The sequence below is a fragment of the Colias philodice genome, chromosome 7 (assembly GCF_061535455.1).
Source record: "Colias philodice isolate Cphi_HAF_F1 chromosome 7, ilColPhil1 Martin Lab GWU primary, whole genome shotgun sequence".
NCBI lineage: Eukaryota > Metazoa > Arthropoda > Insecta > Lepidoptera > Pieridae > Colias > Colias philodice.
Window position 1 is genome coordinate 5,182,567 of NC_143092.1, and position 24,555 is coordinate 5,207,121.

The window sequence follows — 24,555 nt, forward strand, 5'->3', positions numbered from 1 at the left end:
AAAATATGACTTTTTGTTTTAATTAACATAATAGGTAAGAATATACGAAATTAGTTATTATCTAATTAGTTTATAGGTACGTGTAGTAAATTAATTAGCTTTTTCTTCTTTTTCCAGTTCCAGTTCATGTTATAAAGCAGGCCGTTTTCAAAATTCATAATACGCTATACCTCGGCCACGGTAAGAGATGTTTTTACGGTCATCTTTCCTCCATAAATCTTCGATGTCGCACGCTAGACAAACGTATCATAACTCACACACAGAGACGAACCATAAACAAGCCAAGATACGTCGCGTGACGTCATAGCCCTGAATATAACTGAGTGACGCAAAACACACGGGCCGTGGCCGTGACGTCATTTGTCACTGTCACTCAGCCTTAACGGCCGGTTAAATCGCACAAACACGTCTGCTTCGTTTTCAAAACTATTTGAATGATGTCTTAATTTGTGTCATGTGTTAAAGAGATGTTTGTGATGTATGAACTGTTTTAATGGACTACGGTTAAACAAAAGAAAGGAAATTTCCTAGAAAGAAGTCAAGATGCTTTTCAGAATAATGTATTCTATTAGGTTACTTTGATTAGCCACTCAACTCTTTAATATGGTGGTCAATTTTAGAAAATGAGTCTAAAAAGTCTATAAAGCCTACATGTAGAGTCGTATTAATTTCTTTTAGATTTTGCCTACATGTATTTACAAAAGTGGGTAGGCTTTGCACTAGATTATTTTGTAATAACGTTTAAACTAAGAAATAATAAACTAGTAAGAAATAAAATACTTACTTTCACATGTATAATATTACTATGAATATTGAATATAAATAAAAATTATCATAAAGAAGACTACCATTGATGACCTGCGAGCCCTTGTAATAACAGTTGTCGCCGAAAGCAAGAAAGTCGAAACCTTTTTAGAGTTATAACATAAAAATACAAAAGCAACATTAATAGGTATCAAAATTCTAAGAAATAAATGTGATATCTGCCACTGAATAAGATATACAAAGTTATCAGACTGACAGATTACGCTAAAATATGAGCTACGAAACCTTCGTCAACATCCGTTTAAGCGAAAAACACTTGTTATTAAATGTTTTAATATTGTTCAGTTTCGTTTTTCAAGGTTCTACATCAATCTTTGGAGAGTCTAGCGTCGTGAAGTCTTTATTAAATTCACTAAGCAGGGTTGTCACGTCTCCATAATTTTAAATCATGTCATATTTACGTAGGCTTTAATATCGCGAATCGCGATGTAATATTCTAACGTGATAATTCCGTATGTAACATTAATGAGCGTCCCGTGTATTGGAAATTAAGCCTATATATATTTTCCTGTAGCGTCTATTAATTCTGCCATTTTATTACTGCTCGCTATATTAAGCCTGTTTAGAATATTTGTGCTATAAAATCTGGGCTTTCGTTTGATAAATAATGAAGTATCATGTGTCAATTATAAACGGTATAATGGGATTATTTCTGGGAACAGAATCATTTTCAAATCACCGGCTACACAATAATAAACTCTATAATTAGAAAATTAAAACAAACAGTAATATTTTTATTTTTCGTACCAGGAATGCGAGTGAATTAATTTATTACTAGTTTTTTAACAAAAGAAACATCTGAAAAACGTTTCGTAATTTAAAAATTTTCTCTAAGTAGAAGATAGAGCTAGTTTGTAATTTTTCATATAATTCTATACTAATATTATAAAGAGGAAAGGTTTGTATGTACGTATGTATGTATATGTATGGTTTTCACGCATAAACTACTGGACCGATTTTGATGGAATTTGGCAAAGATAATCTTTAGACCTTGAGAAATTTTATTGCGAACTGCTACCTTTTATTGCGAAATATGTATCACGGGCGAAGCCGGGGCGGACCGCTAGTATTTAATAATTTCGTTGCAAGTTCGTTTTTGCAAATAACAAATTACAAATTGATTTTGCAATTTCCACTAATAAACAGTATAAACCAATCAAGTATGCTATAACTCTATTATACGTCAAAGTGTCTGAAGAAGCGAGCGCGCTTCGAATCGACTCCAGTATTTTCTTGTAAAAACGTTTTTAAAGGTCCCCTAACGGTGTGCGGGTATGCAGATTGCAACTACGTGATTTGAAAGTCAATGTCTGTCTGTAGGTGACAAGCCGATTAGTGGCTTATACCCGTCGAGAGCCTGTCGGCGTTGCCACATTTTTTACTTGCGAACCGCGGCAATATCGGATAGACAGTCGATTTTATCCGTTGATGCTATAAATATGTAAGTCCCGGTAAGTGAAATGTGTTGATTCGGCGCAAAAAGTCAGATACAGCGAATGTGTTTGCGTTTTCATGTTAAATGGAGTATTTGCTGTATTGGTGTGTGGTTTGTAGGTATTATAGAAATCGATTTGGATTCAAGTTGGCATGTGTTATACGTAGGTCATACATATTTATACAGAGAAGATTACTTATTCATAATTTAGAACTCAACAATATTCGGCCGTTATTTAAGGTAAATTTTTAATAATGGATAAACAAATTGGGTATATGGGTACACAATATTTGTTAATTTCAAAGAACAAGTTCATCTAAATTGATGTCGTTACTTTAAAACTTAAATATTTAAAGAATAATCAACACAGACAACAAATAAAATATAAATGTAAGCAGTTAATGAAATATTGAAAGGAATTATCATGGAATAAATACGGTTTAAATTGTGTATTGACAGCAGGATATGAGCTGTGTCAATTGTCCTTTGTTTCGAAACAGACCATTCACGCGTGGAAAATGCGTATCTATTTTGAATTGAATATTTTTATTCGTTCCAGCCTTGTTCCAGCTATAAATTAAATATATAAGATTCATTGAAATTTATTATTGAATCGGTAATTTTCGAATGGGTAAATAAATGAGGATAGCATAACTGCAGAAGTTTTGCAATCCTCCACCGTCCTTCAAAACCGCAACGCAAATGAAAACCACTTCAAATAGATATAAAACTAATTAATCTGAAAGACGAAATTAGATTCGTGAACAATTCGTCAGCAGCAACCTGATGGATGAATAATAAAACGCAATATTGTGCGGTGACACGATTTAATTGAAATCTATGGCGGTTGGAACGCGCCATCTGTTCGGAGCTTTAATTAAGGAGCTAAATGTACTGTCAGGCAAATATCCGATCTGAAAGTTTTGATTGATGACTCGATCCTTCGATGTGTATTCACTCGTAGAAATTAACGACTGTTTCGTAGGTATGTTTTTCGTATGGATATACGGAAAATTTTATTGTAAGCACACCTTTATTGGTTTATTCCTGCGCTGAAAATAAAAACAAATTTCAATTAAATTAAAAATAAAAGATTCATAATGGGAAATAATGATGTATAAATTTAATATTTTTTTTTATATTTTTAAGGAGAAAGTGTCATATTTAACGTTATTATTAAACGCTCATGACTCAATATGTACATTTAAAATATATTGAAAAATAGGACCTTTCTATTCATTACTGTGGTGGCTAAAAATATACATAAATAATTTATTTGAATAATTAATGTTGTGGTACCGCCCAGTGGGACCGATTTCCGGGGACACCGTGTTCCCAGTTTAGGTAACTAATAGTCATCATTTGTCAAGTTTTTAATATAATTAACTTATTATTTTAATACAATGACAAAATACATACAAATATAATAAATGTGAAAGTGTTTTGTTTACAAATTTACGGTTACATCACACTTGACAGATTTGGATAAAAATTGTAATAAAACTGCATCTGCAGCAGATATTTTTCAAAAATCATCCCCGATATCGGGTAGATGTACCTACCTACAGGTGAATATTTTGTCTGTAGCTTTGTCCACGGGAGATACCAGGGGTGCAATTTCTCATTGCATATCAATCTTATTAGACACAAATTCTATTAGTCATAGGTGTCTATATATAAGAGGGTTGGGGGATATAACTCCGCAATCGATGCAAATGCCCACCTCAGCCATAAATTATGCGTCCGCGGACATTACCGGGTTTAGATGGCGTGAATTATACGAACATGATCTACCACAGGATGCGACGAACGGATATTGAAGACTCGTATAGCTGTGAAACAGTGCTCTTGTTACAATTCTTTATTTATAATGCCTGCCACGGCGCGGGCGTACAATTGCCTGTTTTTTTTAGAACTAGATAATTGACTGTATCTAGGCCTTGTTATCGTTAGCCTTATTCATAATTAATTTTATTCTATCATAAAATGTGTTGATTGAAAGTGCAATGCGATGATTTATTGCTGAAATTAACTCTTACGGGAAATTATTCGCTAGGTATTCATCAGAAATATTGTTATGTTCAGGTAGAGCTTTCCAGTGACTTCTCTTAGATCAATCAATTGGAATTAAGCTCAATTCAAGCATGATAATCTAATATCTACAATCTACAGATATATTGCATTAATCCAAAATTACACACGTTATATATGATATAAACATCTATATATAACCTTATTTCTAATTAACCTCGTTCACGTTTAATTAAAAACATGATTGCGCTATATCCAGTAACTATTTCAATTACTCCGACGGTCTCGGCAAATAGAATAACTACGAATACAAGACATTCAATTACGCACGAAAAACTCACCTACCTTCATTAAGGTGAAGGACACCGATGAACTACATAATCCTAAGTGAGTGTAGGACGTTTGCCTTCGTCAAGGATAACGAAGACAAATTTAAGCTTGGCCGCACCCGGATTAGCACTGAAGAATTCAGACAAATTACACGAGCAGTCTAATCAGGGTGACATATTATACAATACCGTTTAAAGCTCTACGTACCTATTTGTGAGAATAAATGAGGATTTTTATTTAAATTCTAAACGTTTATATAGGTTCCTAGCCTATTTATTCGCATGAAATATTACAGTTTGATGTAATACTGCGTTCATAAACAATAAAGGGAACAATCTGTGTAAGTACTATATTGTTATGTAAGTGAAACAAAATGGACTCAAATGACAAGTCTTATAAAAGCAATGTTTGAAAACTTCAATAATTCATCATCCCAGATAGCTATTTTGTGAATAAAAAGCCTAAACCTAGTGGCCTACTTTCACTCAGCATGGGAGGTATTGTTTTAACTATAGTGCCTATTGTCTAAAGATAACTCTATAAATATTTCTTTGTATGGAATAACTAGCCCTGAAAATGTTATGTGTTTTTTTACTAGCGTTCTTTTAATTTTTTATTATGTATGCGTTCTAAGGAACACAATATATTTTTAAATAACAATTGTTAAGCTACACAAAGATAGGAAAGGAAGAAGATTTTTGCAATAATTTCAAAAATACGACGGAATATTTAAGAATATATTACTTATAAGAATGCAGGATTGTGTATGTAGAATATTAAGAAGAATTTTTCTCTATAGAAAAGCTCTACACAATGATAAATTATACACCAGGTATCGCATACATGTTTAAGCCTATATTTCTTAAAACTACCAAATACGAAATAATCGTAAATTGTGAATGCACCATACATCCCTCAGCTAAGCAGCTAATGACCAGCGAGTTATGCGTAATTCATTAGCACACAGTTGACCTTAATAACGTATTCAAGTTAGCATGAGATGGCTGCTCTCCAATTTTGGATTCATACATTTGTTTCATCTAGATTCTAGATATTAACATTAAACTTGGACATTCAGAAGTTAGGATGTATAAAATATGAAAGTTGAATAATTTTAATGTCACGAATACCAATGAAGAGCTTTTTCCTGAAATATTTAAACGGTGTTTTATTGATAGAAAAAACATTGTTTTTTTAAATAATGCTTGTATAAGAAAGCGATGTTAAGGGACTACTGAAAATAATTGCGAACATTTTTGTAATATAAGGTTAAAGGGTAGGTGATTTAGGGGTATTGTTTGTTGCCATCGGAAATAGTTATGTGAGCTTTTGGCTCCCACGCTTCGTACGAAACGTGATAACTCACTGTAACTATTTTAAGGACGTTCATGTTCATGTTCTCTGAGGTTGTGGTAACCCCTTTAATTCTTGCGTTCCTCAATTCGTGTTGAAATACATCTCTGTCTTACTGTTTAAAATTATTCCTATTATGTTGGTTTAAATAGCATTGCTGGTGTGGTGTCAAATTCTATTCAGCTTTTGTATTGTATATGTTATACTGGAATGAAATCATCCCTTCCTACTTCTGCTCTATTTGCACCTGAAAATTGAAATGTTCCAATATCAACCTGCAAAGTAATATTTTAGAATTAAATAATTAAGCTCTATTTGTTTGTTGAGACTTAATATAATCGCTTTTTTGTAATTAATATTGTATCGTTAATTTTTTTTTGTATGTATATGATATCACAATTATAATAATTGTAGACCTATAGTATAAAGCTTTTTTTTTTCTTGCTTGTCTATCTGTTTCAATTTCAATATTTCATATTGTCGTTATATTATAATATAACATTATGTATGTATTTGATTAAAAGTAGTATTTAGTCTATACCTATACCGGTAGCTATGTCTCAAATTATCCATTATCTACAACACTAACAGAATCAGGTCAAGTACCATCAAATACGTTCGGAACCTCGTCACAGGATGTACATAACACCGAGTGCTGCACTCCTTTAATAGGTCAGTGCTGCACAGATCACAGTATAATAGAGCTTTCTATTTTTATAGCACATAATTTTATAAAATGAGGTTTTACCATTGCAAAAAGCATATTAATCTTACGTTTTATGTTTGTATGTCAGTATGTATGATATTGATAATTCAACTAGATTTCCGCCCACGGCTTTGCCCGTGTATTCAAAGAAAAACCTGCATTGTTCCTGTTCCTGTATAGCCTTTGTCTTATTCTGGGTTTTCAGCTACCTACATACCAAATTTCTTTCTCATCGGTTCAGCAGTATTTGCGTGAAAAAGTAACAAACATCCACATATCCTCACAAACTTTCGCATTTATAATATTAAGTAGGATTGACGTTAAATGTTTTGTATGTTAAATATTAGTGTATTAATAATTCTTCTAATTTCGCACAAGAAAAGCTCGTCAAAATTATAAATTATACGGCAGGTATCGTTTAATACAATGCACAGATTCGCCCTCTGTCAACTCGGTAACATAAAACTGTCCACCGAGTCTGTTAAATATTAGTTTAGATTGGTTTTAGGAGGGTCCTAAACAAACTGTAAACGTATGCACAATACTGATAGGACTTGTAAAATGCTAAATAATGCAAAATTAGTTTTAATAGATTTTATGACGGGAGTGTTTTATTTTACTGCCGACACGATTATCATATTTCGTCTGGTAGGTAAAGTGTAAATGGTTGTGACGGGGCATTTTCGAATGTTTACCTTGCTGTAATATAATATGCTTCCTAAATATATTCCTAAGGGTTATTACGCCCCACTCATAATGCCTGAAATATGAAATAAATTTCTATTAATAGCAAAAATGTAAACATTGTTGCAACTTATTTTTATGCTCTAACATTTCTTGATTAGATTTGTAGAGCTTATAAAAAAACCTTAAAATAATAGTAAATTTACAATATTAGAAGGGAAATCGCCATTTTTATAATAGCTCCATTAAGCTAAACCACAGATAAACGTTCCTACTAAAGACTATGCAGATTATTTTATTTATATAATAATATTATTTAGACACAATAAGACCTCAATTTTCGTAGAGCTATTTACTTTCAAGGCATAGTAAGTAAGTACCTATTTTAAAAGAAGTTGTCTTCAACAAATGTACACACCAACTGCACAATATCATGATGAACAAACAGTGACAAGACGTTTTACTACGGCAAGCTAACTAGTACAGTCTGTGCTAGTACCTAGTACCTCCTTCTTCATTGTGAAAAATTTTTCCTTTTTTTGTCGCTAACAACAGTCTGCTTTGGCCTTATTCTTGATACCGGTGTATTTAAAGAGAAAAGAGAAATCTAGGTTATTGCAGTTCTTGAATTTTACTTATTGTGTAATTTTGAGTGGCTTAAGAATACGTATGCTTTTCTTTAAATATAAGTAGATAGAAGAGTACAATACATAGGTATTTAATTAACATTTTAATAAGTAGGTAGGTACTTAATTATTTTTTTAGTGTCATTAATTTGGATGATTTCAAGCCTCGAATTATGAAGTCCGTTTTACATAACTGCGACTGAAAATGCAGGTTCTATCAAGCATTATGCTACTGACCGTGTAAGTATTAAAGATATACCTACATTTGTGTAAATAACTGCTGGGCTATAAATTTTTTGTCATGTATTGATAATATGAAAACAAAAGCAATTTCAATAAAAAATCAATAAATATTTACTACGTTATCATTTAAGAATATACGCAAGAACGCATAGAATATATTCATGAATCTCAACCAAACTCAGGTATTTAAATCAATACCAATAGGAAACTAACCGTTTTCTTTTATAAAAGCGCCATCTAGTTTCAACTTGCACTTTGCGGTGTTAGTTCACGTATAAACTACAAGAGGGCGCTAGAAGCTGACAATAATATACTGTCATTGTAATATCTTGCTTCGTGGTTAGATGGCGCTGATATTAAAATAATATTGAAGGATTAAATAACAGCGAACCAAGGGAATATTTTGTCTAGATTTTTTAAATTCTTGTGTGTTGATGTTGGTATGATCCAGATGCATTTCACGTTAGTTTCATTGTCTGATTATTCCTTGATAATAACCATTTTGTGTCTTGTTTTGAGACTTTTTGTTACCTGCTCTACCAAAGATTCAACACTCGCAAACTTTCAGTGTATTGTAATTTAAAGATAAACACAAGCTATGTTCAATATTAGCTATATTCGTATATATTTTAAAGACATAATTGTGTAATATAAGACTAATAAAATTTTCTAATTCTTGAAACGAAAAATAGTAGTTAAGGTTCACCGTCGCATTACCAGTTGCATTATTAAGTAATTCTCTTCTGCACGTATGCAGAACTCTTTCAATTAAGCTTCCTCTCGGACCTAGAATATTTGAAATTGTAAGTGCCATTTCCAGAAAGTGCTTAGAACACAATGGTCTAATTGAAGAGACTCACGAGGATTGGAATGCAAACCGAAGCATTGCAATCTGAGGCACCCGAAACCAGATCGAAACTATGCATTAGTTGGAGTGCCATAAGGTCGAATAACAGTATTGATTCTATAGATATTATAATAGAATATTGAAGGGCTTTGTTTTGTAAATAATAAGAAAACTTGCAATCATAAAATCTATACATATAATAAAATCGTAGGAAAGTCAAAACTGTACATTGAATATTTTTTTAAAAGAATACATAATCCATGATCTATAATCGATACAGAACCCGAAAACATAGTTTTTAGAATTTTTGTCTGTTTGTCTGTTTGTCTGTTTGTCTGTATGGTTGTCCGGGCTAATCTCGAAAAGTACTGCATAGATTGACTTCAAATTTTGCATGAATATTACTAACTGGTCGGGTCAGGCTATAGGCTACATATAATCAAGCTATCACCTGCGGGGGAGGAGCTGTGAACCTTTATTTTTCTTACGTATTCTCTGTACTACGATAGCGTACAATCTTAAGACTCATGTTTAAATGTTGTTTTTGAGTAAGCCATGCTATTGTCTACCTTTACACTATAAAAACTACGTCATTTAAGTAATTTTAGCAGAGAAACAGTATAATGAATCTTAGTAGTATAAAGACAAATTTAAAACGGCGCCATCTATGAGATTTCATTAAAATCAAATCAATTTACATAATATTAACGCTTCTTGGAAATTTATAATTTAAATATTATTATGATGTTGGTGAGGTTGTTTTTTTTAAAGTTAAATAAATAATTCATATCTTCCCAGAGTCCATTTCAGGTGTGCTTATATTTCATGTGAATAATAATTATGTATAATGAATCTTAGTAGTATAAAGACAAATTTAAAACAGCGCCATCTATGAGATTTCATTAAAATCAAATCAATTTACATTATATTAACGCTTCTTGGAAATTCATAATTTAAATATTACTTATTATGATGTTGGTGAGGTTGTTTTTTTTAAAGTTAGATAAATAATTCATATCTTCCCAGAGTAGCGAGTGCGCTTATATTTCATGTGAATATACTAAATTTTTATAAGTGAGGGTAGATGTTTATTATTTGATGTCAAACAAGACACCATTACAGTTAATATAGGTAATAGTAGATAACAGTGATCGTGTTAGACTCATGTTTTTAATTAGTTAAAGTTATGACAAAATAAGAAAATGATGAAATTTTATTTGTATGTAGTTATAATTTTTACAAGACTATATTAAACGCCCAAAGAAGGTCACTGTAGTTATTGATAAAACTTTATTAGCTTTTTAATAAAGTTAGGTACAGTCATCTTTTGATTTTTTTTATTTACAGATTCAATGTTCATAAAAATTGACGATTTGCCTGAGGATGTAGTGGAAATTAGTAACCTTGCGCGTGGTCAATCATCATCAATACATATAATAAAATTCTAGAAAAGTGATGTCTGTACAATGAAAATATGAAAAAAAAATTTAGCAGGGGTTATTATTAAATCGATCCCAAACCCAAAACTGTAGTTAATTTTTTTTTTGTCTGTTTGTCTGTATTTTTGTGCATGCTAATCTCAGAAACGGCTTATCCAATTACGATGGTGTTTTCACTAATATATTGAGGTAATCTTCATTTAACATTTAGTGTTTATTTCATGTTAATCGGTTCGTAAATAAAAAAGTTATGACCATTTAAGTATTCACGGCGAACATTTGCTAAGGCATTCTATGGTACACTATTATACAGTGTACGATAAAACGTAAGTTATCTGTTATAGGCTACAGTTATTCCTTATAAACGTCCAGGTGATCATATCGAAAGTCCCCAAGGGTGGGGGGGTAAGCTGATGTAGTAGGGGGGAGGGGTCAAATTAGAATTATGCTTACTATATATGTCGTATTATATTTTAACCCCCGACGCAAAAAGATGGGTGATAAGTGTTTGACCGCTATGTGTGTGTGTGTGTGTGTCTGTTTGTACCACCGTAGCTTGCTAACAGGTAATCCGAATTAGATGCGGTTTTGTTGTTAGGCAGCATATTTTCCGACGCTGGTTCTTAGATAAAGTGTATCAAAATCGGTTCATCCATTTATCATACCTAGGTATATAGAGGTAAAAGTGGGAATGTGGAAAAAAATATTAGTTATATTTTCATTTATTAGATTACAGCGGTAAAAGTGGGAATGAACAATAATCGAATATGCTCAAATAACTCAAGCGGCATATCAAAATATGAAAGAACAACGTGTGAATTACAATTAGTAATGTTTTATCGAAATCGGTTCATCCGTTTATTACATATAGGGCACTTTAGGAAATGGAGCATCAAACGACAGGATATGACGTGTAGATATAGGTACAATTAGATAATATGGTTTACATCAAAATCGGTTCTGCCATTTACTAGGGGTGGAAAGGGAAGGGTTGAAAGTCTGTGAAAGAAGAGGGGGATATAGGAGCGAGAGGATAGCCACACCCTGGAAATTTTGAACTCTACTCAAAGCCACATAGGTTGGCCCTTGGCAATTTTTTTTCCTAAAGATATCTTTAGGAAAAAAAATTGCCAACTTCTTTTGCCACTGTGGTCCATTACTTACAATTTGTGCACGGTTACGGCCCAACTTAAAAGATATTGTCAAGGAGCAACAAACTTATAGATATCAATAGGATGTAGGAATGTAATATGGAGGTAGAGGTAGATCTCGCTCACTTGAAAATATTACATGAAAATAAGAAACCGAAGTTAAAAATTTAAGAATAAAAAAAACCCAACGCAACGAAGGAAAAGGAATAAATAATAATTTCACAAACTTCCCGACGATCTTTAAAATTAAGTATCTACCATTATAAAAAAAAATATAATCTATCATTTATGACAACTTTAAGTATGATAATGATGGTATGGCAGCCCCGACGACTTTGTTTTTTTTATTTTTATTAATATTTAAAATGGTATTTATTTTTTAAAGATCTTCGGGAAGTTTGTAAAATTATTTATTCCTTTTTCTATGCACTTTTCTTCGTTGCGCTGCAGGGTTTTTTTTTAATTTAATTTTTATTGCAATTGGTCTAAACGGTTTATTTACTACAGGCGTGAGACAGGAAAGATCTGAGCGCTGAGGAATCTGAGCGCTACGAAAAATCTATTTTTTCATTCACTGATCTCAAAAAAAAAATTCCAAGGACCAGAACGACAGGAAATTTTAACATTTTATTCTAATTGTGTTTTGCACAATTTTGTTAAATTGCGACTGGATGAAAATTTTGTTCGTGGTCGTCGTCGTCGCTTATGTCAATTAGTATCGATAGCGGATTCTATTCCTTTGCGTTTTGACGTTTATCTCGGCGCTCAGTTGCTGCACGATATATTGTCAAAAACATCCATACAAGGAAGGAAGAAAAATAAATTTGCTCCCTTCCTCCATGGTGCCTAAAAATAATATGACATAATTTAAAATAAATTTTACGTAGAAAATTAATTAGGCATTTATTTTTTTATTTTTTAGCTCAGTTTAGTAATAAATTTTACTAACAGTTCTTTTCATTATTTATGGTATGTTTATTCAATAAAAGTTAAGTAGTAACTACTATGCAGTCACTATTCCACGCGGACGAAGTCGCGGGCACAGCTAGTACCAAATAAAAAAAAAGATTTGTTCTTGTTCGTTTTATTTAAAGATTTCCCTGTCTGTGTTAGTTGATAGTCTTTTGAGGTAAAAGTTGAGAGTTAAATATTACACCATAATATTATTTATCCAACGTGAAAACTTTCAGTCATATCAAAATAAAACTTATGTAAAATATGCTCGATCGATGTTAGCAAACATTGGCATGCAAATCGTATCAAATATTAGAATTTTAGTCATCACGTTTTTAAACGATTCCCAGAATATAATTGGTTAGAAAAAGCTGGCTACAGAACGTGCTCCATATGCCCGCGTTTGCTTTGGACTCATTCAATTATGCAAAGCCACCATTTGTTAACAGATTTTAGGTAATTCTGGGTATGTCGACCCGATTTTATGCTAATCAGCTTAGTGTCCGTTATTTATTGTGTAACACGCTTACAAACATTTCACGGTATAATGTGCTTTCAGTGATAAAGTTATTCCACGCAATTAATTGCACGACTCACTAACGTTATGATTTAAAGCGGAATTATTATGAGTGAAGTGTTTGTATTTAATGATTATTTTGTGTTAATTTAACGCAAACGGTTTTAATAATTAAGTGTTGATAACACGTCGGCTTTTGACGTGCCGGTTTGTGAATAAGAATAATTGGTTTGGGAACTTTTGTTTGTAAATGTTTTGATTCATAGGGTTTGTTTTTTTTCTTGAAGTGTTATTTTATCTGCACACGAACATAAAACATAAGCATACCTTCAATATGCTTATGACACACATTTAATTTTAACTTATTCGATAGGTATAAAAAGCTTCTAACAAATAATTATACATACAAACATAATATAAGAACCACAGAAAATGGTATTTACTGTGTAAAAACGACGTAAAATTTGTTGAATTCTCATAAATAATTTACAGTTTCTTCTTACACATTGATTGTTTGAAAATTATGTGAAATTTAAGGTTCTTAGGAATTTTATACTTTCATTCAATCAATTACTTACTTAGAAAGCAACAAAGCTGTGGATATAATTTTTTATGAATAAAATAAACAATATTGTTTTTGACTCAATAGAAGTATGAATTACAATATATGTCTTCTGACATAAAAATGGTCTGCGACCATTGAGATAATATGTAGTACGTAGTACATATTATCTCAATGGTCGGAACTCGGAATCGAGTAATCATCGGCTCAGTCATCTTGATGGTATTCACAAATACTGTATTAATTGAAAAAAACTCTTAACTAACAACATAGACACTAACATTTCCTAAAATTATTAGTAATTCATATGTTTGTAAGATAAGTGGTTGATGGACAATCTGGTTTGAAAAATCACATATTTGAGCCAAACAGCGCACACGCTTACACGCTCGTAAGAGATGCCGATGACGTTTCCGCTATGTTTTTATTTTAAATGTTAAAAGGTTGTTCTTGTATTGCAAGCCAATAACAACAATATGCTGCAATTACCCTGCCTTCGTTTAATAGTGGTAGTATTTGTATTCCCGCGGCATTACCGTCACGGCAGGCCTGCGTCGCGTAGACGCCGCGCCACGAAAACTGAACAATTTTCTGATAATAATCTGACATGATTACGTTTGACATGCCATTTATATTTCCATTTGTCATACAATAAGCGCTGGAAATTATGGTTATGATACGTTTGATGTGTGCAATGAATTGCAATTGATATGGTTTATATTTGTTTCTATGAAAAAGGTCGGTCTTAATCACTATAGTAGGTATATTCGATAAAAATACATAAAAATACATTATAAATTCAAAATAATAGCAAATACTATATGTTGTAGAGTCCGTGTATGTAGAGTTTTAGGAAATGTACACAGAAATATAACAAAGACAAAATTACAACACGTTTAAAATTTAAATGCTTTCTCGGAAACTTCTGTAGATATCATCATCAAAGGGTTTTACAAACAATTATTTAATTTACTAATTTTAATTTACCTTACCTTCAAAGTAAGACAATTTTCGTCCATGAAAATATAAAGAAAAATGATATTTATTTATATTTACAGTTACGTATCAACGGCCCGAAGAAAATTGTGACTAGGACGAAAATTGAATTTACACGGGTTGTCTTTGATGAAGTGTAATAAAATAAAAATTCTGTTTTATTTCAGATGTCGTGTGAAGTTCTGAGATAGGTGAGTGTTATAAAAACATTGTATTGTTTGCTTCAGGCTATAATTATGCTTTTCGCGTTTATAATTCAAGACACGATAATTGTCGTGTAAGGGTTACGTGGAAACAGTAAATTTTTAATAGGACGTTTTGTATACGTGTAAGTTGGTGTAAATAAAATAAATCTTAAGGACGATCATAATAAAATATTTATAATAATTAAATGTTTAGAATTTATAGGAAGTAAAAAATAGAAGAATGATCAAATTAACAGACTTAGTTATTTGAGGTGGAATTACAAAATATAACGAAATGTGATTTATTTGAATAATTTGTTTAATTTCTGGAAATAACATTTATAATCTAAAAAACCTAATCTAAATTGTAAAAAAAAATACTCATCCCTAAAACGTAAGAAATATTTACACTCTTTCATGACTAAAAAAGCTTTAGTGATTCATATCATATGTACATGTTATCATATTGTCTTAATTGCTTTGTATTCAATTTGTATCAAAGAAAGCTCCGTTAGTTAGAATACATATAACGTATTATACACACGTGCTTTAGCAATTATTGTCGATAATTACAGAGTGTTATTACGGAACGATTCTAATTTCTATCACTTGTACAAAGCCTTTGTTTCAAACTCAAAGGAAATACACCTTGAAGCTAATACAAGCAGAGAATGACAGTGGTGGAATACCTATAAATGCTCTGATTGTAGTTATTTTCATTTATATTCTTTTTTGTGTTATGACTAAGAATTATTATAATTGTTGTTTTTAAGAGTAGAATGAATGAAAAATTCTTTATTATACACCTTATATTATGACAATTTAAAACACTTAATAACCTATTTAACAATGTACAGAGGGCGGCGGTAGAAGTATGTTATGTGAGAAGTTTATTGTGTTTTTTAGTTTAAAGTTGAGTTTATAAACTCGATGGATATAGAAACCTTTTAGCTAAATTTAATCCGACAATGGACTGGTCTAGTTAGCTAGTTAAATTTGTACCTATTCATAATAATAATATAATTAGCATAAACTATTGTTTATAAAACCGTTCACTAAAATAAATTTGTAAAAGATTGTGCTAAAATAATATACTCAACATTTGTACAAATTCGTTTGAACTATTTTAACATTTCTCTATTTTAATTAAAAACATGTACTTCATAATACACTTGTAATAGTTATGTTTGTTCAATAAATTTAATTTAATTATTGCTACATAGTTTTGGCAAAACATTGTCATTTTAATTTGAAAATTATGATATAGAGAAAGCTCTACATTAATCGTATGGATATATTTAAAGCATGCACATACAACAAAATATTAATAAACCCATATTAACCATATCAGATATTCATATGAATTGTTATTAACGTGTCAAAACACAAAATGAAATTAACAAAATAAATCAACAATGACACGAAGGTAAGCCATCGCGGCGTAGCAGCAAGCTTAATATTTAATTACAACCCCATAAGCGGCATGATTGCATTTCCTGTATCTGACATCACAGTTTATTATTTTGCCAATTTGAAACGATATTAAATTTTCCGATTTTAAAGTGGTGTGGAGTGTTTCTCGATAGAAGTCATGCGGGCGCGACTGTAATCATTTCAATTTGTTTGGCACAATCGATTGTGTTGGGAGTTGTTGTTTATTACATAATATTTTAATCCGAATATATTTTTCTATTATTAGATTATTTTTCTTACACATTTTTGAATTGATTAAAAACAAAAGTAAAGTAGAAGGCGACTCTACTAAAGATCAACAGTTGCTTTAAAGAATAATTTTATTTTTATAAGTTTTGTGATTTTGTTTTAGGTTAACCACAAGCTTTTAGCATATTATTCCATCAAGCAGTTATGATACGCAGTTTTTCAATATTCGGAATGCTCGCCCTCATATTGGCTCCGGTTGGCAGATGCCAAAGTTTGTTGAAGTCGCTCACGTCACGCGCTTCACTGCTCCGAAATTATTACGAAATTTGTTGGCAAACTTTTATCCGAAGAGATTTCAGGTGCATCGATCGAATGAACCCTCTCCGACTCGCCCGTTCACCGGATTCAAATATTTTCACAGAGTACAGATCAACAAGGGGACTCTTTGAAAGCAAAAGACTGCGAGATTCTTGCGCAATTTTTTGGATATAAAGCCATTCGCGTATGAAGTCAAAGCGCTCGTTATCGTATATTGACATTAACTTAACGAAGTACACTCATGCCTCACTTCGATTGGCATTCGAAAGGACACTAAAGTATGACCATTTTAATGGCTACTAAAAGTTACTGAAACTAAATTCTTTTCTTAAATAATTTTCAATTGAGCGTTCCTTCGGAATAATAGGCATCAGAGATTTTATTATGTATTTTGCAAACTCTTACAAAAATAAAAACATTTTATTTTTGATAAAAAAAAATCATTTAATACATAATATATCTCTTCTTTTTCCTAGAATAAAAAAGTGTATTTATTTACTATTATCATCGCAAAAAGCTGCTCTGTATCGATAAACCTTTATTCCAGTATAATACATTTCCATTGAAGTGACAATAACTGCTTGGAAATAATTACAGGCTCTATTATGAAATGGATAAAGTTAGGCCGTCAGCTGCGAGGTGTCGGGTGAAATGTTACTTTTATTTAACGTCACTGGAATGTCGGAATTAGGGTTGAAGCTGGCAGTGGCCTTATATAGTTAAACTGTTGCTGAGAATTAGCAGTCGTACCCTTTTATAGCTGATATAAAAAAGGACAATGTATTGTGATTTTAGGCGAATTTGTATGCAAATCTTGGAAAAGATATATTCTGCATTAATGTTCGAAAAGTTTTGTATGAATGGTTGTGAAGATGCTGTTTTTAGGTATTAAATGGAATCGTGGAATATTACGACCCTTTTTATTTCTATTTGAATTTAATGTCCCTGTGATGAGAGGTAGATCCTAAAGATTTTGGGCAGACATTTTCGTATGTGGGTTGCAATTTATTAAAGACAACCATTTAAAATAAAATCTAACTTTAATCTATAGTATTTTACTAATTACACCGACTATTTAAATACATATTCACATTACTTACCATAAAATAGGCTATTTTATACCGCCGGTTTTACAATGGTTACGTACAATGTTCCGTAGCAGATCGCGCTACGGGTACCGACGATGTGCTACGACAACTTTTAACTTTGACACAGTACAAAGTAATTGCTTATATCTCTTTATTAGCATTAACTTCTACGATAGAACCTTTTACACTATGATATTTTATCCTAGCAATAGAATAGACCTATTTGAATATTCCATTAACAATTGAATAGCCAAAAACTCCGTAGCAGTAATGATCGCGCTGCGGGGAACCGGCTTGTCGCTTCATAGGACAACTTTTAACATTGAGACGTTTATGGACCATCTGCTGTCGTTACAGCTGCACTCAGACACCGCGTTACGACTTCTTTATTGTTAACGTCTCAACGATCTGAAGTGTAGAAGTGTAGTTTTCATTTTTATACCGCTTTATACAATCAAATTTTTATGTTTGGAAATGTGATCGGCGCTGAATGGTCATAGTCGCAAATGTGAATTGCATTATCGGAAAGTTGGATTGGAATGAGAAATTAACTATTTGAATTTGAGCTATTTTTACTTGTCTCTATTACTTGTATCTACGTTATTAACACAATGAAAGGCACGTGAAAAAGAAGAATAACTTGGTAAAAAAAATTACATTATTTAATGAAATAGAGTATCATTACGCTATTTGCACAAAAATCATCGAATTTCTTCCAACCAAACTGTCAGAACTCAGATAAAAGATCCCAATTTCCATAGCGGATTAAATCATTTAATCTTATTTCCGCAAAAATGTTGAACGTCGTGTCGATGAAATGCAACTAATTGAAATTCAATCTAAATTTCCATTGGAATCGTTAATCCCAGTTTACGTTCCTTTTATGCGTCATAAACTGATTTTTGTACAAACGTCAGAGCGTTCACGGTTTTAAGCATCGTAAATGGATATTTTGCAGATTTGATGAGACGCTAGCGATAATTAATACCGTCCATTAGCATCGCTTGCTTCAGCGCTCTATCGCTGTAATGCAATTAGTTTCTGAGACACCGCGACACCAGCCCTGTACCCGAGTCCCGAACTAAATATAATTCGCGCTGTAATAAGATTATTTTGTCGAGAGTTCCTATGAAAATATACGGCTATTTCACTGTATAGGATTAAATTAGGAACGGAATGTTTGTTATGTGTTGTAGATTTTATTTTTTTTGCATCGAGAGCTCTACAAACACGAAATTAAGGCGGTGGATGTTTGATGAATCACAACTTTGCAATGTTGTAGTTTTGTATTTACTAGTATTTCTTCGTGATTTCGTGATTTATGTAGGGCCAAATGACAATGGTCGCGTCTTTTATTTCACAAAAATGTATGAACGAACTACACATAAATACGTTTTATATGGAAAACAAAAAGTCTCTTGGCACCGTTTGCCGTGCATAACTCAACAATTCGTCATTCAGATAGAAATACAAATGTATATTTTCAAGGTAATTTTACCCAACAAAATAATGCATTATCTAAAGTTGAGCGATGTTTCGAGACGACTCGATGCTCCCAACTTAGGTCGAAATAGCATTAGGCTTTGCTCAATGACTCGGTGTACTGATACCACGAGGTCTCAACGCAAATTATTAGTACAAGCTACCCTCCCTCCCGACTCGCTCCGTGAAATCTCAATAGATTCATTAAGACTCTAACGAGATCTTCCAAAGAGAATTACGGATGCTTTGTTTCGTTAAATGCGATTTTATTCTATTTATTACAATATTTCGTCCTTTCTCTCAAAGCGAGGACTGAAAGGTTTGCTTTATGTTTTCATTCTCTTAATTTAATTCTTAGTACACAATTTATTGACATTGATTTCATTACGCTTTAAATCTTATTAAGGTTTTTATTGTTACTGTCGCTTTCAAAGAGCTACTCTCAAGGATTAAGATCGTTATTTGCTTTAACAAATACACAAGCTACTTCTTTAAAAATGACTTAAAAGATGTTTAAAACTAAAGTATCAGTTTTATTCATTTTTCTTGCCTATAAAAACGCTGGAAAGTATACAAAATGAAATATAATTGCTTTGTATGGAGATGTATAAATAAACAAAAACAAATACAATGCAATCCACCGTAAATAACTTCCAGCCACAATGTCATCAAATAAACAATTGGAAAAAATAAAATATACTCACGGAATGGGAAAAATGCAACGTCGACATTCATTCGATGTAATTCTCAATGTGAAAACACAAGCACACAACGGAGGGAATAATGCCGTTAAATTATTGTAAAAATGTCAATATTAAACACCTCCATTGTAGCATTAAACGTAAATGGATTGGAAGTGTCGACTGTTGGCGAACGATTCGCGAATTCGGCGAAAGGTATTTTTCACGGCGACTGCAACCATGCGATAAGGGCCTCCGAAAATGTGACCGAATTTCAATCAAAGTTATGACTTATAATAATGATTATAGGTCCTTTATCGTAGCGCCGCATAAAATTTGCAATTTGTCTGAAAAGGTGTATTCTGCCGTAACAAATTCGTCGGCAATCGTCAGGCGGCGATAACGATTCGCAAAATTAATCTCGGAATAAAAACTTAATGTTTGAAGGGGAAGCTTAGGATATAAAAGTGACAATTAATATAAAATCGAAAAATTGCTATGAATTTTTATGTTCGTACCCTCATTTTTCGTTTTCCATTTGTTTTCGAGGCTATTAGATTCTGGCGTTTTTTATTAGGCAATCAGATAAGCTCCATTTTATATTCACGACAATATAAGTTCAGGAAAATATGTCCAATTAGATCTTATCGTTTCATTATTAGCTGCTTTTTATAAGTATTTATATATTTTTATGAAAGTATGTCGACCTTATTGTGAAAAATTGATTTCAATATAAATTATAAATAATTATTTCCTAAGTTTAAAATGTGTATCATAATATATTATTATAAACTGAATTAATTCGTAAATATAATAAAAATATTGCAAACACACTTGACACTAAAAGGAAGTTGGTTAAAAGTTAAAACTAAAACTTGGTTACTATTGTTAACTCTTGTAATGACATAAATAATGTTATATCAAGAAACTAAAATAGAAATATTATCAAAATATATAATGAGTTACACTTAGCAAAAGTCACCAAATGGATTCTTTGTTCTTTCTCACTCCGGGGAGCGCGCGGACCGCTCGCAGCGATTGAAATTTAAAATATTGTACCCTTTGCCATTATGCGAGCTTATTCACCCTTGAAATATCCCTCGGGGCACCAGGTACAACGATTGGGGAAAATATTTTACACTTGTTACTAAAGATGTCGCTTTCGACCTCTCCGCCGATTCTAATCCCAAATCATTTTTAATCTTACACGTCCGCCTTAGGGTTGAAATTGAAAACGCACCAGACACACCTCGGCTATATTTATGAAAAGCACTTAATTAGTGTGTCGAGAATGAAAAATTGTTATTGAAACCGAGTTGATTGAACTGGCGTTTCATAACTATGTCATTTTGTAGGCGACACTAATGAAAACACGATTAATCATTGGGCGCTCTCATCAACGCTTTTAGTGAAACGTGGGACGTGAATCTGCGATTTATACACCGGGGGACAACTATTTTGTCTTGCCATCAATTTTTCATCAGTAACGATTTTTCTTTTCACTCGTTTTAATGAATTAAAAGTGCAATGACTCGTTAAAATTCAACCGGAACTCGTAAAATTCGAAAGCGACCATTCGTTTTCGAATTAATGATTTATATTAAGAGTACCTACTGAAGGATAATTAAAGATAACGTTACGACGAGTTTCTATATATACACGAAATTCGTAAAACATTGAATGTTACATTTACTAACTGACGCCACAATTAATGCAAAATATTACATTTGAATGACATTAATTTATTCAAGCGATGCACACGTTAATCACAGTCCGAGTTTGTTTATAATTTATCCCGTTTCGATGCGATATTCAATTAAGTCCGCAATACGTATTTAAATGTTCACTAAGCGTTAAACTCGTGAAAATAATTAAGCAAATAACTTCACTCATTAGTTCGCAACAAATATAATGCGGTACAGTCGATGCTCGTATTACTGCGTATTACGTCCGAGCCAGTGGGCGGAAGTCCAACGTTTACTTGATAAAATAAATTTGAACAAAACAAACGCGTTCGCGGCGGCAATATGAATCCTCTCTGAAGTTGTGCTAAGCGGCATGGAAGTGGAAAAACGGAGCTCCACGAGCTAATATGTGAATACTTCACATACCTGATGATGAGCTCTTATCACAGCCCCAATTCATTTTGTTCTTACGTTCAAAGAAACATATCTTTAATAAAATGTAAACATAAAATAATAAAAATTGGGTTGGAGCTTAAAATCGTAGAATCACCTATGTACTGAAAATACTAGAATGTATTATACATTATAAGAAATAATTCATTCAAATTAAATATTGAAATGAACATACATATATTTTATTCGTGAATAACATTTGTTTTATGTTTTTATCTTTATTTATCTTTATTATATTATGATTTGGTTATTTTTTTTGTCTAAATTTTATCGTCCATAAAGCAAAACAGAAATAGACCTTACGTTCAAACTTCAAAGTTATCGTGTTTTATTCCCAAATCATTCTCATTCACAACTTTTTGGAACCACATTTCAATCTCTGTCACTCCGATGGACGTATTCATTAACTGCGATATGAAAACCCTCAAAAACCCGGCTGTGTTAGAAATCTAAACTCGGTGAATTTGAATTTCTAACTAAATTTAAGCCGAATTGAAGTGTCAAGCGTAACGAGAGACTAGCTGGATCCGCGGTGGGGTGGCTATTCGTTAGACTAACTCTTTTGGTAAATCGACCCCAGGATAAGCCGACTGCAATGTTAACATTCTTTTCAATAATGACAGAAGGGGATGTTAGTGCCCTATGTCTTGTTTATTGGATTTTTTGTTGCATCTACATATGAATGGAAACTACAATCTGTTGGATATAGAACGCCATTGAGTTGTTACTGTTTGCTCAATACTGTTTTGTTAATAATGTTTACGTTATATTATAAACCCGTGAATGCAAGTTTAATTACGAAATGCGTGTTTGCTAAATTTTGTGTGCATATGGATTTATTTTTATCCATACTCAAACAAGTATTAATTAAATTCTAATATTCTGTGAAATAACATAAAAACTAGATGTATAATTAAACAGTATTTATTGTAACGAAAAACTATAATTGAAATAAATTACACATTAAAATATACAGGAAATACAACCGAACTAAAAGATTCAACTCAAACTTTGTCGACTCCAAGTTTTCCATGTCTTTAAATACACACCTACTTTAAAGTTTGAAGTAACACGCATGTTGGTCGCTTTAATAAGAGCCGCGCATGATAAATCGGATCAAGTGTAGGGCTCTTTTTTCCCTGTTTGTCAATCAAGAAAACGTATTAGTCATCCTTGTCTCGCAATTTAGGGTTGCGGATTTAATGCGACGCTTGTCGAGTACAAAACTTAATGAAAGTGTGGCTCTGGCCCTGAGCATCATTATCGACGGCTTAGCTGTAGATAAAAAGGTTTAAACATGAAAACGTATGCCGCTTTAGGGTTATGTCTAGCGGCCTGGAATGAATCTACAGATTTGTTTTTATCACCTGTGCTTCATAAAAATAAATAAATACCTAATTAAGGTATTTTTGGAACATAGTTACGTTGGTTACTGTTTCCATGAAATAAGGATTTCAAAATTTCCAAGTTTATTCCTAAAATACATGAATAAATAATTTAGTTACCTATTGTTCCTTCGAACGTGTGTTGTATATGTGGAAATTTCTTAAATATTATGAAAGTAGAAAAACGAAACATATTTCATATTTTGTATTGTGATGTGACCTATTAAAAGAAATGAAACCATTTCTTTCTTTTGTAACGTGTTCCCTTAGGACGGTATATAATTTCGTTATTCACTGACTTTCCTTAGCAAAACGAACTACATTTTTCAGCTCAGTTTCCTCAACCATAGTCGTACCACAAATAACGCATCATCCGATACATTTATCTGCCTAAATCAGCTGCCTGTACTCTATGGGGCGAGTGAAATAAAATAGCTAACGTGTGTATCGGAAATACTTTTGCATTAGGGACGGCCCGATAGGAGTATATTAATCTGCTACTAATGTGCCCGACCCCATTCGGATCGAAACAATCGTGCTTATATTGATGGCTGCACTACGTCTTTGTCGGGTGGTCATTTTGTAGCTTTGAACATCATTCGCTCCTTTCAAATTGTTCAAACGTTAGAAAATGGTTTAAATTAGAATTACGCTACGGGGTTTGTTTAAAATCAATTTGTAGAGCTCTCCAATTTAACACATGTTAGCTACACCTTGTAAGTTCAAAGTTAGTACACCCTTATCAAAACTGATCCATAGTGTTCGTTAAATTGGCAAGGCTAGGAGAGTATTAAAAATGCGCAGAAAAACAATATAAAAATAATAGTATTTATTCAGAACCAAATATATTAAATGCGTGTTTGCTGTCTCCTGAACTTTGTTAATACTATATCTCGGGAATCACTGTCAATAAAAATA

General features: G+C 32.2%; 1 protein-coding gene across 1 annotated transcript in view; it reads left to right on the plus strand.

Moving 5' to 3' along the window:
- The window catches only part of LOC149487051 (semaphorin-2A-like), a 248,627-nt gene that overhangs the window by 68,493 nt on the left and 155,579 nt on the right, over window positions 1-24,555 (plus strand). Inside the window, exon 2 of the mRNA XM_089697292.1 lies at window positions 14,867-14,890. The gene's annotated coding sequence lies outside the window, so the exon portion shown is untranslated. The remainder of the gene's footprint in view (window positions 1-14,866; window positions 14,891-24,555) is intronic.